Source organism: Dromiciops gliroides, chromosome 5 (assembly GCF_019393635.1).
Source record: "Dromiciops gliroides isolate mDroGli1 chromosome 5, mDroGli1.pri, whole genome shotgun sequence".
Lineage (NCBI taxonomy): Eukaryota > Metazoa > Chordata > Mammalia > Microbiotheria > Microbiotheriidae > Dromiciops > Dromiciops gliroides.
Window position 1 is genome coordinate 176013848 of NC_057865.1, and position 13246 is coordinate 176027093.

At 39.2% G+C, this 13246-nt stretch overlaps 1 protein-coding gene across 1 annotated transcript in view; it reads right to left on the reverse strand.

The window, feature by feature from the left end:
• Window positions 1–12153, reverse strand: part of RASSF8 (Ras association domain family member 8) — a 117007-nt gene extending 104854 nt beyond the window's left edge. Inside the window, exon 1 of the mRNA XM_043968498.1 lies at window positions 11445–12153. The gene's annotated coding sequence lies outside the window, so the exon portion shown is untranslated. The remainder of the gene's footprint in view (window positions 1–11444) is intronic.
• Window positions 12154–13246: the final 1093 nt, after the last annotated feature.

Here is a 13246-nt window from a genome sequence, read left to right on the forward strand (position 1 = left end):
CTAATAAGTGTGTGGGGAGGGGGAGAATTACACAACACAAAATTAAGTCAATATGAAACCATGAGATATATTACCACAATTCTTCCCAAAGTCTATTATTTTCACTCAATTTCTTCTAACAATTAGAGCCATACGAAAGTTGGAATAAACACCTGAAGTGGTGGTGGGAAGCTGGATGACCACTTGGCAGGTCTTTTCAGATATGGGTTGGATTAGTTTGCAAGTGAGATTCCTTACAACTCTGATTCTAAGATTCTTTAAACCACCAAAAGAAGATAATGAATATTAAATCATGTAAAAAGTAGAAATACTTTAACATTGCAAATATAAACATGAATGAGAATTTAAGCGGGGGGGGGGGGGGGGATTCATTGTAATAGGCTTTGGCATCAAATTATCATAAATTGCTACATCAGAGTCTCCTAAATATTCACAATAACCCTCTAGAATCATTTTCTCTAGATACAAGTAAAATAATGGAACAGAACATGTAGTTAGGGGATGAATCTATCAAAGGTAGGTTGGGTACCATCCCACATAAAGAGCAAAGAAACTTATTTTACCAAAGCAAACTATTAGCTCTGATACTAAGGAGTTTTTAGAGAGCTGCTTGGGCACTGAGAAGTTACACACTGGTCCAAGGTTTCAGGCAGTGTGTGTCAAAAGCAGGCTTTCTGTCCACTACACTATGCTGCCCTTCTCCTGATGATATTAGATATTAGCCCCAATTTATCCTAAATACAGGGGGCCATAGCCAGTTGTCTTAACCTATGTCTTGCCACTGGATTGCCATGACTGGAGGAAAGAGTGAGGCTGATGACTTTGCCCTACTCTGCCTGACTTAAAGCCAATTCACTTGCAAGTCATGACATCACCTTCCTAATATCATTGGTTCTCTTTGAGAATGAAGGACAGTCAACAACAATCCTATATATATATTTTGTCTGTATATAGTTGTTGCATATCATCTCTCCTATTATTATACTGAGCTCCCCGAGAGCAAGGACTGTCTATCACCAGTGCTTAGCTCAGTGTCTGGCCCATCTGGCACATAATAGGGGCTTAATAAATGTTAGTTGAATGACTGGAAGGGTGAAAATTACAATCTTCTGACTGTCATTCTTACCCTGTAAAATGGAGAATTTATTATACAAATAAGTATATAGTCTCAGAGTCATGTCTAGAGGATACTAACAAAGTAAATAGTAATCAATCAACAAGAATCATTAAGCACCTCCGTGCCAGGTACTGTGCTAGAATGAATATAAAAACTAAAATGAACAGTAATTGGCCTCAACGAGCTTATGTTCTACTGGAGAAGACAATATCTGCAGAGATAGATAGATAAACAGAAGATACAAAATACATATCTGTATCTACATACACATTATACATATATATGAATATATCATATACATCATAGAATATTTTAACATCATATATAGAATATATTTATAGGCATACATACATACACACACACACACACACACATACATACACACAGAGAGACAGAGAGAAGTATTCCCTGCTCCCACTCCCACTTGGGTTTATACAGTAAAATCAAACTAAAATCAACACAAAAAAGCAGGCAAGGGGCAGCTAGATAGTGCAGTGGATAAAGCACCGGCCCTGGAGTCAGGAGGACCTGAGTTCAAATCCGGCCTCAGACACTTAACACTTACTAGCTGTGTGACCCTGGACAAATCACTTAACCCCAATTGCCTCACCAAAAAAAAAAAAAAAAAAATTAAAGGCAGGCATAATTGGAGTGGGGAGGCCCAGTTCTACTTGTTTATGGGGTTGGAGATGTATAGGTTAATTGTCAGAAAAGTCAGGAAGTCTGTCTTTCTTTTTTCTTCCTTTCTTTCTTTTCAATAAGGAGACACCACAAAAACTCACACCTCTATCATCTGCCTCTGTAATCACTGCCCTATGCCAAGGCACCTATCCATCATGCCCCAGGGATTGATCTGTACAGAGCACTGACAAATATTTAAAAGGGGTCTACTGTTTCACTGAAATAGGATACCTTTTTTTTTAAAAGGAATTGGCGATTCATTCATGGGATAGGGTAAAAAACAAGTACAAATGACTTTAATAAACTCATTAAATTAGGATTTAGGGATTTCAATGTGAAATGTTCTTGTTTTCAAACAGAAAGTCAGATTCTGAATTATCAAAGTTGGGATTGTGAGAATGCACATATCAGCCAGTAAGTCAACTACCATTTAATAAATACCTATCATGGGGCAGCTAGATGGTGCAGTGGATAAAGCACAGGCCCTGGATTCGGGAGGACCTGACTTCAAATCAGTGTAACGATTGGAATAACGCCACCTGCTGGATACTAACTGTAGAAGAGTTCTGCCCATGAAGCGAAGGTCTTTGAGGGCAAGACCAGGAGTCTTTGGTATCAGGAAGTGACGCGGACTAGTGGGAGGAGGAAGGAGGAGACGGAGGCGCTCTTCCTTTTGGACTCTGGCGGAGAGCAGGAGCTAGAAATGTGCTCTCCCTTTAATAGATAGGAATCTAGGCCTTTCTTTCTCTTTACCAAATTCTTATTCTCCTTAATAAATGCTTAAAAGCCTAACTCTTGCTAAAGCTTATAATTTATTGGCGACCACTCATTAAATAGTTTAGACAGTTTAGCTAGAATTTTAGCCCTTAACAGATGGCTGACCACGAAGAGGAAAGCTGAACCTCACTTCTGATCTTTCGGTTGGGTAAGAAATTTCCCCTACCCTAACCCTTTAAATCTTGAGTACTGCTGAACTGCCTGGTGTTTTCCCTTTAAATTTTTTCAAATGGACCTTTCAAACTCCCTAATTACCCTATTTTTGAGTTTAGTCTGTTTAACCAGACAAATGGGAGATAAGATCATGTTAATGCTTTGTTTTTGTGGATTTTCTATTTTTCTTTTTCTTTTTGTTAAAAGAGCCAGCAACATACTCACACAAGGAAATATCTCTCCCTCTCCCAACCATGCTTTTTCAGAGAAACCTGAAGAGATTCCTGCAGTTTTTCCCAGTTCTAACACTAATTGTTGCTCTAATTTTGCATTCCTGGAGGCAATGACCCACCCTCTAGAAGCTTTTAATCCCGTAGTGCCTGGAGGCAAAGTGGGGGAAGAGGAATCCAGGCCTGAGTTCAAAATCAAGTCTGATTCAAATTGCCCTGGTCCCTCCCCTCCTCTCCAAACCCCACCCTCTACTCCTCCCATGGCCAAGCCCATTGCTTCCCCTGCCTGGGAAGTCCAGAGATTTGATGCGCATGCTCAACTTTCTCTAACTACATTTGCAGCTTCAGGCTCAGCCCTTCCCCAGCCTGGCTGTGCTTCTGAGACAACCTTAGAAAACCCTTTAAATTCCAGATATACTCGTTTTGTTCATAATTTTGCTAACCTGCTTTTGTCTTTAATTAGTAATCTTATAAAGCATTTGTATGGTGAAAAGACTGACAGACAATATAGAGGGGTTAAAGAAGAAAAACTTAAGCTGAATAAGAATGACAATCATCACCATAGTTCAAGACTCCGCTTCTTTTGCCATGGAAGGGTATATATTGTACAGAAATGTAGAAGTAAGCAGCAAGGTACTGATATGAGTATTGGGGATTTTAGATATCGGAATCAAGAGTGTTCTGAATTCACTCAGATTATTAATGTCAGTTCAGAGGTTACATAGGATTTCTATGCTATTACATATACATTTTGGAATTAATGGTATAGGTTTATTTTCATAGAGATTTTAATGCTTTTGAGATTGTGTCTTATACTTAGTTTCTAAAACAAGGAGAATATTTGTAAAAGCTTTTTATAGTCATGCGATCAAGTTTATATTTTGTAATACTCTTATTAATATTAAGTTCATATTCATTTAGATTTCCCTAGTTTGAATTTCATTGTCTTTTATTATTCCACGTGTATTTTCTTCTATTCATTCATCTATCTAATTTTGAAACATGGTTTTGATTTCATAATACAATGTTAATTCTAGGAGTATTGTGCTCCCATATTCTGAGTTGTTTGTTTTTGTTATTTTTTTCTCAACTGATTATTTGATCAAACTCTTTAAAGCATTTCCCTGGCAAATTGTTTGCCATGGCAAGTGTAAATTGATTCTAGAAGTATTATTTTTGATAAGCATATTCCAAAAAAAAAAAAAAGAGGGGAACATTTGTAAAAGTTGTCTTTGAGATTGTGTTGTGCTTTAACTTTTATTTAAATATGTTCAGATTTTTCAAAAAAGTAATTGTATACTAAGTAAAAAAAAGGGGTATTATTTGAAATTGTTGCATAATTATATATTGTGTTCTGAGTCAAGATGTATTCACATTTTTTGCAATCATTTATTATCCTCAATTTTTAAATCCATATGAGACTTGGATTATGGGAACTTATCATTTAAGACATTAATTGCCTTTATTCTGAGTTATCAGATGCCAGTTGGCCAAGATGCCATCCAATCACAAGAGGAATACATGCAAGAGCAGACACTGAATTGTCACATGAGGGGAGACATGCATGAAGTCAAGGTATGGCCGAGGGGAACGGCTTTTGACTAATGTTGAGGTTGGATTCTCTTGGTTTAATATTTTATTTTATTTTTCCCCACAATATTGTACAGATGGCTGGAAGTATTCATCCCACCCATCTTATTCTACGCCTGGCTTCTATGCTCCCTCCTATATGCCTGATGCCATGGACATCTCAATCCCATGCATCTGATTAAGTCTGACTCAGTTTCCTCCAATATGTTCGGTGGCATGGACATATATTCCATCCACCTATTTTAAGCCTGGCATACTGTATGGGCAGTACATATTGCTCAAGTGTGGGAATGCTCATATCCCATCATTTCTCTGTTCTTTTATGGTAACCCCCCATAATTATCTCAGGTGTCATGATAAATACAGTATTGAATTTGGCCTTGACACCTGTTACCAATTATATTAGATTTTTTAAATTTCTCATAATGGCATGAGGATGATTAGGCAGATGATGCAAAAAGTGATGAAACAAAGATAAAAATTATTTTGAAAAATTAATATCACAGCAATTGTCTTCTCAATTACCCTCCATAAGGGGGGGGAACTATAGTAATATTATATAATATATAATAGTAATATTATAATTTTAAAGAATGTTTCAATTTTTGTTTTATTATATGTTTCATGTGTAACAACTAAGATTCTGAATTCCCTTAGACATGTTTTTGAGAACTTTCATTGTTTGATTTGATTATTGACAAAGCTATTTTAAAGTTGTGTTAAGCTCAATTTTGTAGGAAATTTCCTGGCTGATTACCAGTATCCACACATCAACCCCTGAAAAGACTTCCATTCCACGACTACACCTAGAGGACATCTGAGAAAAGACTTTCAGAGACTTTAAATGAACAGTTTTGTTTTGTTTTTTTCTCTTTCTTTTTCGGTTATAATATACACCATCTGTAATATGTACTCTCTGCAGAGGCCCTCCCTTTGCAAGACCAATGTCAAAGCGTCGGTTCATGAGGACAAAAAAAAAAAATCGCCCCTCTGGACAAAACTTTCCTCTCTTCCTTTTCTATATTGTTGTTCACATATTATTAGTTAGCAATAGTTATTATATTCTTTTTACTGTTCCGTCAAGGAAACATTTTGTTTCTTGAGGAACAACAGGGGGGACTGTAACGATTGGAATAACACCACCTGCTGGATACTAACTGTAGAAGAGTTCTGCCCATGAAGCGAAGGTCTTTGAGGGCAAGACCAGGAGTCTTTGGTATCAGGAAGTGACGCGGACTAGTGGGAGGAGGAAGGAGGAGACGGAGGCGCTCTTCCTTTTGGACTCTGGCGGAGAAGGGAGCGAGAAATGTGCTCTCCCTTTAATAGATAGGAATCTAGGCCTTTCTTTCTCTTTACCAAATTCTTATTCTCCTTAATAAATGCTTAAAAGCCTAACTCTTGCTAAAGCTTATAATTTATTGGCGACCACTCATTAAATAGTTTAGACAGTTTAGCTAGAATTTTAGCCCTTAACATCAGACCTCAGACACTTGACACTTACTAGCTGTGTGACTCTGGGCAAGTCACTTAACCCTCATTGCCCCACAAAAACAAAACAAAACAAACAAAAAAACCCCCACAAAAAACAAAAACAAAAACTATCATGCCAGGCACTGTGCTAAGTGCTGAGGATACAAAGAAATGTCCCCCATCCCCTCAAAAAAGTTCCTTCTCTCAAGAAGTTCACAATCTAATTGGGGGGGGGTGAAAACCTACAAACAACTATGTACAAACAAGCTATGCAGAGGATAAATTGGGAGTAATCTCAAAGGGAAGACATAAAGATTAAGAAGGACTGGAAAGACTTCTTGCAGAACATGGGACACTTTTGCTGACACCTGAAGAAAGTCAGGGAATTCAGAAGGTAGATAGAGATGAGGAGGGAGAAGGTTCAAGACATGGAGGACTGGTGCTGGGTAATGTCATTTATCTTAGAACTAATCTCTAAAAGTTGGCTGCAGTGATGAACTTTCAATTGCAGCATCTCTCATCTACCATCTAATAAGTTATAAAGGAGTCATCTGCATTAGAGTAGAAAAAAATTACAAATCCTTGTACTGAAGAAGTATGTTTGTGATTGTACAGTAAGTGTTCCAAAGTATGAAATGAGACATAAATACAATGCAGCAAAGTGGGTTTATGTTACTTTGGAAAGGCATAGTCAGTTCCTCATCTTGCATTTATGAAGTGTCTACTATGCCTATTACTTGCCAGGCACTGTGCTAAGTTCTAGGAATAAAAAATAAAAAAAGACAAAGAACCAAGACCACCACCACAAACACAAACAGTGCCTGCTCTCAAAGAATTCCTAGTCTAACGAGTCAGGAGACCTGAGCTCAAATTCCACTTCAGACACTTATTAGTTATGTGACCTTGAACAAGTCACCTCATCAGTGCCTTGGTTTCCGAATCTGTAAAATGAAGATACTTTTTACTCCATAGCATTCTTGTGACAAAAATCCTTTGAAAATTTTAAAGGGCTATGCAAATTTGAACCTATTAGTATCCATCACAAGAACTTTAGTTTTCTTATTCCTTGGAGGCTCAAAATTATGAGTTTTTGACATCTATTCAGCTATTGTTGATGCCAGTAATAAAAACAAGGAATATATCTCCTACACACAGTCTACTTACAAAGAGCTCTCCTTTATAGTTATACCTGCTTTTCTATTATAAAATGGACTAAACAATTCCCTACTTCTACAAGATACTTAAACCTCAATATCTTGTCTTAGACTTAAATGTCATTAAAAGTAGAATTTTCTCTTGCCATCATCTTTTTGTCACTGCTTTCCTTTGAAGTCTATCACTAAGCAATCAACAACAGCTAGCATGTGTTATATGAAAATGTGCAAAATAACATGCCACAGTAAGACCTTTTCTTTCAGTAATTTTGGGCTGTAAAAAACAGCACAATCACTTTAATGATGTACTTAGGGAAAGGATTACCTAAAAGAGAAAAATAACAAGGGTACCACTAAGAGGTATCTCAATTTATAACTGTGCGATTAATTATCTGCACCAGTTTCCCCCCCACTTAAAAATACAAAATATTATTTCATGTTATCTATGTCATTAGCAAAGAATTTATATGTGAGTATACCAATGTGGCCTCTGTATTAAGGGACAAAAAAAAAATTAAATTAAAAATAAAAAAAAATAAAATGTCAAAGATGGCCATTCAGATGCAATAACCGAGTCTGTTGTTCATTTTTAGGAATTATATTTTAAATTCTCTTACATCCTTAGCTCTGATACCTACTTAGTATAGATGAGCGTGTTAAGTGGGTTAGGTAGGTAACAATGAGCTTGAGTTTGTCAACTACACCATATCCCTTACCTCACCCTCATTGACCTTGAAATCATTTGAATAGGATCTAACAATGCTTAGGTATGCTGTCCTAATATTTCAGAGTAGATGACAAGGCAATTATGCAAAACTGACATAGTATCAAAAGAAGAATTGTGATTACTATAGCAAACTGATGTTGGTCAAGCAACAACCAACCCCCCCCCCCCCCCCCACACACACACACTCATTCTCACAGTAATACAAGAATTGCCTTATTTTAAGGAAGGGCAATTGAAAACAGCATCGAAATTGGAATCAGATCACGTGGGTTTAAATTCAGGTTCTACCATTTACTATATATGTGTCAATAGCTAAGTAACTTCCCATCTGTGTGTCACTGATTTGCCACTTGCCTGATACAGTGAAAAGGCTCACTGGCACTAAAGTCAGGGCCCCTGGGTTTAAATCCTATCTGTAATGGTTACTACCTGTGTGATTTGGGGGAGATCACTTAAGGTCCCTGGAAATCATCTGTCAAATGAGGAGGTTGGACTAGATGGCCCCTGAGGTTCTAGATCTTGTTCCTATGTACAACATAAAAGAGTTAGTCAAGCTGACTTCTAAAATAGTAACAAATCACTTCCCTCTTAGTTTCTTCATTTGTAAAATTGGGATAAAAATTTAAAATAGCAACTACTTCACCGGGTTGTTGTGATACATACATACATGCATACATATATCCATATACATATGTGTATGTACGTGGATAGACAGACAGTATGGAAATCTTGTTCAGTTGTATCTGAGTCCTAGTGACCCCATTTGGGGTTTTCTTGGTAAAGATACTAGAGTAGCTTTGCCATTTCCTTCTCCAGCTCATTTTACAGATGAGGAAATGGAGGAGCATAGGAAGAGAAGTAAACAGGATTTTGTGACTTGCCCAGGGTCATACATCTACTAAGTTTCTGAGGCAGGATTTGAATTCAGGTCTTCCTGACTCCAGGCCCTTTACTTTATCCACCTAGCTTCCCCTTAAAGTGCTATATAAACAGCTGTTATTATCCCTCCCACCATTATTAGTTTATGGGTCTATAAAATCCTAAAGAACTAGCTGTGCGGTCCCAAGCAAGTCACTTAACTCTGTGCCTCAGTTTCCTCTTTGGTAAAAGTGAGAGGACTAGACTCTCTTCCTCTAAAATCTCTTTCAGTTCTAAATATATGATCCTATGGACTGATGATCAGCTCACAAGATGCTTAAGACATTCGACAAAAAGTTAGCCACCACTATACAGAAACACCAAGCTATCTTAAAAAAAAATTCAGCACCTAAAAAAGCAAACAGGAAATGAATGTACATGAACACAAAAATGTTTAAATCTGTAGTTCCCAAATATTTACTGAATTTCACATTTCTTAAAAATAAAGTAGGAAGGGGCAGCTAGGTGGCGAAGTGGATAGAACACTGGCCCTGGATTCAGAAGGACCTGAGTTCAAATCCGCTTTGTGGCCCTAGGCAAGTCACTTCACCCCAATTGCCTCACCCAAAATAAAATAAAATAAAATAAAATAGGAAAAACAACTCGAAACATTTTCTCTCCTTTTAAATTTCAAAGGAGAAAAGTGTGTTAATAATATATAGCTTTTACCTACATACAGCGCTTTTGAAGCTTTATAATGTAATTCAAACACACTAATCATTTCTACAAAGTACCTTCATTTACTGCCTCATACTTCTTGTATCATTCTGTCCCAAGACTTGAAAAGCTTTTAACTAGATGATTCTAGGAAAACCTCCCTCTTTATTATCATAATTGTCCCTCTTATATGATACTCCTGTTTTGAAAGTCCTAGAAGGAAACTGAAAAAGGGAGAGATTCCTTGAAATCTGTATACACTCAAATAGAATTCTATTGTAAATTTACAAGTAACTATGCAGCTGTTTCATTCTACCTCTCCCAATGCCTTAAAATAATAATAAAATGAAAGTCAACATGATCAGAGGCTACAAAATTACAGAATTCATAAATACCATTCCTTTCTTCCAAGGGAGGAGGAAAGGGACTGCCTGGGTTCCCAGGGGAAAGCAACTGATATTTACTTATCAATATCTTTGCTATTCATCTTATCCCAGCATGGGTCCAAGATTATCTGAAATTCCAACTAAGGTAAACTGCAAGCTATTTAGAATGCATTCAGAAACACCAACATTTCCCTCCCCTTCATACTATGCAGGGATCGCTAACAAAATCCAATGCAAATTGAACAAATAAAAACCTCAGCCTGCTGGAGCCTTCTATTAGAATTCCTTTATAGACTTGTTTATTTTTACATTAAAGATGCCTCCTGGGGACAAAGTGGATCTAGTCAAAAGTCAAAAATTATAACGGCATAATTGTAAAAAAAAAATACATGTTTTGACTGTCATAAACCCTACTAGAAAATGTGGTAGTGTTTTTTGGTTTTGTTTGTTTGTTTTTTTGCGGTTGTTTGTTTTGTTTTTTTTGTTTTTGCAAAGTTTAGGATGATAGATTTAGAGCTCTTACAGATAAGGAAATTTATACCCAGAAAAAAGAATGACTTGCCCAAGGTCACACATATAGGTAGTAAAACGGCAAACCCAGCTTTAGAACCAAGATCTCGTGATTCCAAACCTAGCGTTCTTCCCATTCCACAATGTCTCCCCTAAAGCCCTACCTACTTTGACAGGTGTAAGTCACCACTAAAATGCATGCAATCTTCTCCTTTTCTCTACTCATAAACGTAAGATGCAATTGTGACCTGCAGTTAAAGTCTGCACAGCTGAGTTACTTACTCGACATTGCCATTTAATAGGAAGAGGATGTCGTGGATGATTAGCAACACCAGGCGGTTGGTTATACTAAACGAAAATGTAGTTTGCTTCTTTTTGGAAAAAAAAACGACACAAAGTATCTACATCTTCGACTTAAGAGTATCCTCAGCTGTAATAAGCAAAGACCAAAACTCACCTAAATGTGTCATTTTACTGTCTGCAAAGTACTATTTACCCTTTTAAATGCCATACGGATTTACTTTTAATGTCTCTTTATCTTTGCTCAGAAGAAGGACAACTCTGGGTGGGGCGGGAGTACAGAAAGACGACAGATTTTTTTTTAACAATGGACAACGAAACAAATGATCATTTGAGAAAAAGAAAAGTAGTAACTCTCCACTAACCCGCCTTAACGAGAAAAAAATAAATTTTATTTCCACTGGAGGTAAAAATCCAAAAAGTCAGAGTCTCATTCCTCAGTTAAGCAAAAAGTGGCCTCTAAACTCTTTCCAAGGACACTGGCTCAGGGTTAGGAGATGGGGGGCGACCTTGTACTTTTCAGAAAAGTATGTGTGTGGCCGATCAAATTCACAACGAAAGAAAAGAGAGGTGAAGAGGGAGGTGAAGAGGGATGGCGGGGAGGCAGAAAGAGTAAAGAAACAAGGTGGAGAAAGAGAAAAATGAGGGGGGCGGGGAAGAGAAGGAACCCAGAGAGGAAGCAGGAGGTTTGGAGAAAGAAAGAGGAGGAAGAAGAGGAGGAGGGGTGGAAGGCCCATTAAGAAATCTTCAGAGCAAACTAAAGTTGATACTTACAGTTTTGCAACTGCAACGCCCCCGTTGGCTGCAGAGTGGAGCCCAGTGAAGCTGTGTAGGGCAGCAGCAGGGCACCGGGGACTCAGGCGGCTCCGGGGAGCCCAGGCTGCTGCAAAGCTCCTTTGCCCGGGTGGTGGCGACGGCTAGGACTGGGGCAGCTCAGCACTCTTCTTCCTCCTCCTCCTCCTCCTCTAGCCGCTATTGCTCGGGCTCCGCTCCTTTCCTCTACAGCTAGCGAGTGTCCTCAAGGCTGTAGCACCGGCTTCTCTTCTCCGGGAGCAGAGCTAGGGACTTTCAGGAGGTGGACCCACGAAGCACACACGATTCACATCCAAGGAATGTGTGTATATATGCGGAGGGAAATCTGTGGTCCGTGCGAGGAGAACCTCCTCACCACCACTACCTCCAGTCCCGCTGCTGCGAGGAGGGATAAACCACCCGAGTTGCTGCTGCGGCGGCGGCAGCAGCAGCAGCGCAGGGGAGGGGAGGGGGCCAGCCGCCGCCGCCGCCGCTGTTTTGCAGCTGGGATCAAGCAATGGGGCGGGAGATAGAGTCTGCGTCTGTCTCGAGCTCTGACTGTAGCTCTGGGGGCTGTGCACCAGCAGCAGCCTCGGAGGGGCTGCAGAGCAGCGCGGCTCCTCCCCCTTTGCCTTGCGCGCGCTTGTGTGTATCTGTGTGTGTTTGTGTGCGCGCGCGCTCGCGCGCACCTCCTGCGGCCTTTCGCTCTCTGGTTACAGTAACTGCTTTCTGCCTTTCTCTCTCTCTCTCTCCCTCTCCTTTTCCAGGAGATACATTGTAACGGAACTGGGACACCGGGCGCTGCATTGTGGGAGCTTTTAAAGCAGCCCAAAAGGAGCCAATCAAATAAACTCTTCCCCCATTTCCCCCCCTTCCCACCCCCCCGCCTTACACATACACACCTCTGATTTCAACTTTCTTCAAACGTCTTTCTACTACGCTCTCCTCTGCAACTGAGCCCCACAACCAAAACACATCCCCCCACCTCGCATCCCTCCCCACCTCCCATCCCAGCCAAGCTCAAATTTCCACGGCTGGGTCTCAAGCTGTGGCACTGTGTGAATAGGAGAGCCAGATTTCCCCGAAATGATGAGTGCCATGATAAATGCCTTATTGAAATGCACGAGAGCAAATTCTTCCATCGCCAGAGGGTTATTAGAACTTACCTCAAAATTAACTCCCGAATGCAGAAGACTTCTTCAGTACATGTACAAATACTTCCAAACCTCCCAGTACTGAATCTGAATTGTTTTTCATCTGGAATGACTATGATTCAGAGTTCTTGTCCTCTACTAACAGGCAATGAATGAGGCAGGAAGGGAAAACATACACGTACAAAGAATGAATCAGACATGAGTAACAAAAGTTCTGAGATACAGAGGAATGTTATATTTTTTTTCTTCTCACCAAACTCCTCTTTGAATGAGCAAAAATGCACGGGAAGAAAATGTTTATCATTAGAAACTTTGGGTGACCAAAGTTATTATTCATTGTTCTTTTTAAAAATGTGTTTCAATCAAACAAACACGTAAAATATTTTGCAGAACTTAAAGCCAAAATGTTAGCCGTTATTGTTGCAGTTGGTGGTGTTAGGCAGCTAGATGGTACAGGAAATAGAATGTTCGATAGAATATCACGAATATCTGAGTTCAAGTTCTCTCTTAGACATGATAGCTGTGTGACCTGGACAAGTTACTTAACCATTCTGCTTCAGCTTCCTTATCTGTGACAAAAAGGTGTGTGGGGGGGGTGGGGGGGGTGGGGGGGATATAATAGCACCTACC